This window comes from Cygnus atratus, chromosome 2, assembly GCF_013377495.2.
Source record: "Cygnus atratus isolate AKBS03 ecotype Queensland, Australia chromosome 2, CAtr_DNAZoo_HiC_assembly, whole genome shotgun sequence".
Classification (NCBI taxonomy): domain Eukaryota; kingdom Metazoa; phylum Chordata; class Aves; order Anseriformes; family Anatidae; genus Cygnus; species Cygnus atratus.
In genome coordinates, this window is record NC_066363.1 from 69,324,931 (window position 1) to 69,330,241 (window position 5,311).

Genomic DNA, 5,311 nt, shown 5'->3' on the forward strand with positions numbered 1-5,311 from the left:
TATCAGCCCTAATGCTCATAAAGCAGCAGTAACAAAACATTTACTTCACATAAGTGTTGTTTTAACAATTAATTCATGTTTGCAAGATACTTATACGCCGCTATAAAAGTACCACAAAAACACCCGTGAGTACAAAACAAGTGATGTGAGAATACATTTAAAAGTCTTTCCATGTGTAACGTGTCAATTTCCTCAGATTGCTTTATGGAATGGAGTTTTTCACAATCTTTTTGGCCTTCAGAAAATTTGATAAGATGTATAAACTTCATTATTTATCACATAAACCAAGTCTTTAGTAATAAATACAGTATATTGCTTTTAACACAAGCTATTAACTAATATTATTAACTAATTCAGCAGAAAGAACAACTAAAATGTAAAAACTGCTTCAATCCTCTTCTAAGGTTAATTAAAATGTAGTGATGAATGAACTTCAGAATAACAAAGGTTTCTTTCCTTTCCAGTACCACTCAACACCAATACAACAACATTGTTTATTCTCATTGTTTAGTCATATTATATATCTTTGTGGAACATACCTTGCTTGTCAAACCTTCCAAGATCATATACCTCAAAATACTGTATTCTCTCCTCTCACCCATCCTATAACCTTTACCATACCCTTCAGTCCCAGACATTTGCAAGTTAAGAATCTGTTTAAGTTCCCTGCGGCAGCTTCTTTTCTTGGACATTATAGAGAGACCAAGAATTTAAATGACTTCAAAGCAAGATAGACAAAGTGAGGGAGGAGATGCCTACTAGTGGCCATTAAACAATCTAGACACAATCTCCACACAAGCTACTAGCACAAACGAGGGGGCTATAGCAGGAGGAGGACAGCTTAATGTAGCCACAGTTTCTACACTGCTCTCTAGACCCCATCAGAGTGAGTGACGTTTGATCTGATCCAATACTTTTTCTTAGGTTGGCTCGCACACCCAGATAGGTATCCCCTGACATTTCTTCACAGTATGCATCACATATCTTTGGGATGTATAAAAAGCCACATCCTGAGTCAGCAAATTTCCCAAGTCTTACGCTTCAAGAAAAACATCCATCATCACTCACAGAAGCAGGGCCTGAATTCAAACTTTGCACGGCCATGACACACCCTATTATTTACAGTGCAGAAGGCCCTAAACTATTTCAAAAAAACATGCAATAGGACGGTGAGAAATTTTTATATAGAGAACATTCTATCAATCAACCTGCCTCAGTAGTACTTACTCCGCCATTGTCTCCAGTGTAACAAAAGACCTGCAGGCAGGAGCGAGGCAGTGTTTATTAGCACACTCTGGAGTGCCACCAGTGTAGCACAATCAATTTGGGGTCACAACACCTGTTCACAGCTGCTTATGAATTAAAAAAAAAGTTATTCTAAAGAAGGCTGTTTGTGACCTAAACTGACCGGTTACATTACTAACCACCTCAGAACAAAAAGCACAAATTAATTTGAATGCGTTCCAGCTTAAGCACAATTTTTCTAATATCAACGAGTTACAAGTGCAAAATTCCCTATGACGTTAATTCCAAACCAGTGATAGACTACATATGTGCACATATGCTCTCTAGAAAAAATTTCTTGCTGTTTGCACTTCCAAGTACTAGTATGTATACGCACCAGTGACAAGACAGAAATAATGAATTTGTATCTGGAGAGTTACCAACACTTGATATTAACTGTCTGGTCATATGTTACATGTTTTAAGTGCAATTTTAAAATTTAAAATTTAAAAATTTAAAATTTAAAAATCAGTATTACAGTACTTTGTAATGAGAGAGGCAGAACCTTAATTTAACTTTATAATTCCAGATCCAATAGCTTTTCCTTGAATATGAAGTGATGTATCAGACATTTCAAACAGGGTGTTCTATAATCATAGAGCTTTTTGTTACTGCTAAAACTGCAATTCAGTTTCTGAGGCAGTAAAACGCAGTGCTACGTGGCAGGAATTAGAAATGCTCTTAAAAATTAGGCTAGGAAAAATCATTTCAGCTGAAGTTAAAGTACAGAAAGCAATAGGAAACGATTCAGAAAACATTTAATAGAGAAACCTAGGTAACATACATTTTAAGGTAAAATGTCCTTGTTTAATTATATTACCATTGTGATACCTAACTTTCCATCCCCAGCATCAATAGGCACTTATTCCTAATTTTAAAAATATTCCTAGCAAAAAGCCAGTCGAGTCGAGTCTCTCTTCTACATGTGCCTTTATTTATTTTGTTCTCATTCCCCAGCAGCTCACTACAAGAATAACAGTTTAAAAAAAAAAAAAAAAAAACAGTACAAAGCTGGCAGGAAAATCCCACTGTGAAACATACAGTACTAAGTTAACAGTAATAGCATTGGAGTTATCAATGGGAGAAGGGAACTATTGCTCTTCCCTCCCTTCCTGATGCTACAGAGATAAATATCCTCACTTCTTTTTGTGAATCGAATTTTTAGGCTCACCTAACTCCCACAATTTCAGTGGATGTCAAATGAACTTTCATTTAACCAAAATACTTACTCTTGTAGTTGTCTTGAGTACAACCCTAAAGGACAATTCATACAAAAATATGATGTTTTTTCAATAATTCTCCATTATTTTTGGTAATGACAATAAAAAATTAAATTACACTGTTTTCAGCCATGTAACTTCTAACATACTGCATCCTCATTTGCATGTGCCACGTTTTAGTCAACACAGTAGAATTTAAAATCATCTATACAAAGCTAAAAAACTCAGCTCTGAGAGGAGGGTTCAAGCTTTTGAAAGTGGTATTAGTTTGCATTTTATGTTGAAATGTAACAAAACCCACATTGTTTTGCTTCATTAATTTCGTCTGTCAGCCAGGTGATAATCTTTGTTGATATTTGTGTCACTAACACTGTGTCTACTTACACGTTTCATGGAGAAACAGAAGCATCAGTGGGTATTTTTTACACAGATAGGAGAGACTTTTTTACTCCTTTGAATTCATAATAAGAAAATATGCTATGCTACAAAGACTTTACTGCCCCTAATTAACTAGCAAAAAGTAAGATGTGCACTTGTTAAAAATATTCCATATTTATTTTTTCTCCTGCAAACAAGAAACAAAAAACACCTTTGTTCTGGTTAATTCCCAACCTATTGTATATGGTATAGATAAAGGGGTACCATCTTACACTTGAGTCATTAGAAACAGTCATATTGAAGAAGCCAGATAACAATCTAGGCTAGGTTGACAATGTAAGCTAATATCATAAAGTTGTCATTTCTAAGTTAGATTGTAGTGAACAAAGTTCTTGATAATAGAACTACATTGTGTATCTTCACTTATATATTCCAGCTGAAAGACACGGCATTATGTTTGTGCAAGAGTAAACTTCCCATTTGGTACCTTGAGTTGGTCAAGAATGAGAAGTTCAAACAAGTAGCATGACAACTTTGAGATCTTTAATACTTCCACTGCCTCTGCTTGTGATGTACAATATCTATTTCCTGGATAAACAGAGAAGTCAAGTCTCCAGAGTCTGAATCCAGTATCTTTCATAAGCCCTAACTTCATTTTTAAAAGCGATAAAAGAAAATGTAATTTACTTTCCAGCTTTACCAGTAATTCATACGTGCTCATATTGCAGACTGCAGAAACATCTGTGAGATCAATAATAAACATCCTTCTCATAGTTTATTCTTCCGCTTTATTTAAAGAGAGCTTTCCCCAGCACATACCCTACTCCGCACTTCCCCCAGGTTGAATGATGGAATATGGGTAACAGAAATAGAAAAATGTATTATAAATGAAAAAATGTACATTCTTTACAAAGAGGCAGGAGACCTTCTGAGACAAAATCAAGCAGTCTAATTTACACATTTCTGAATTTAAAAAAAAAAAAAAAGTTATAGTGAGACAGCAACAAGACTGCAAAGTCTCAAATATGAGGAAATATAGGGGGATGGTTGGACCAGATGATCTTGGAGGTCTTTTCCAACTTAATGATTTTATGATTCTATGACTCTATATCAGAGTCACATTTGCCAGTGTGCACTTCTTCAACTCTTCCTACTCAAAAGCTCCATGTTCCTCATTCCAGTTACAGGTTACTTAGCCAACCCCACTTACTGGCACGATTTGATTTCTCCTCCTACCTGCCTGCTTCCACCGAGTCATTCGGGCACATTCTACTCCTTTCTGTGCAAAGTTCAAATCTGCTTGCTATGTATTTTAACTTGCTTTCAAACTTCATGAAGATGAGAGCTTTGCTGATACTGATCTCCCTTTTGATACCTATTTCCCATCTAGTAGTAGCTGGAAGAAAAAACGTAGAGAAGTAATCACTTCACTTATAATAGCAAAGGTCATTACAGATGACACGTCTAGATAATCTGTTTATCTACTTAATCTAGAATCTACTTAATCTAGAATCTACTTAAACTAGAAAATCCCAACTGACCACGTGCAAGTACAGAAAGCACCATCGTCTGGCAAATGTGAAATCCCTCAGTCCACATAAAGGAAACACAAACCAAGAAGCACTGGAACCTCTGAAGATGATGGCTTATTTTCCTTAAGAAAACCACTAATTCATTTCTTCAGAAACAACTATTTTGCTGAAAGGTTTGGGGAAATGGGGGGGGGGGGGGGGGAGGGTTGTCATATAGAGTCAATTTGAAGCATACACTTTCTGTTTCATGTCTGCGAACTAATAAATATGCTAAAAAATTCAAAGGCTGATGTATTTGTCACTATTATCCGTAATACATACTGATTTACTATGCTAGCTTAAAAAAAAAAAAAAAAAGTGAAGGAAAACTTTTAAAACATTACAGACATAGAACCTTGAGTTTCCCAAATGCTACATTACAATAGATAAATATTTATGTACAATGTTACAATGTTAAATATTTTGCACATTGCTTCTAGGAGCACAGCATTTCCATTTTATAGCCCAGGATGATTCATAATTAGATTTTATGTGTTTTGAAATTATATCCAGTTTATGTATTTGCACAAAATCGCCTTCAGCTACCTTTCTCACAAGCTTTTTACCTGATGTTATGTTCCCTACGTTACATTCTCTGTGTGCTTTGCAGTTATTGCCCTGATTTGCCTTTTCGCGTGTCACTATTACACATTTTTATTATTTTCCTCCTGCGGTCTCCCAGGGGAGGATGACAAGAAGGTCCCCCTCTGCGGAGCAAAATGCATTTTGGCGGCTTTTAGTGGGGCAGTTTCATCGGTGATTTATTACTTTTGTTAAAACAGCCGACTATCAGCCAAACAACACACATACACTACCCCCTTTTCCCCTCAGCCCCTCAGGGTCCAGTCACGAGTCGCC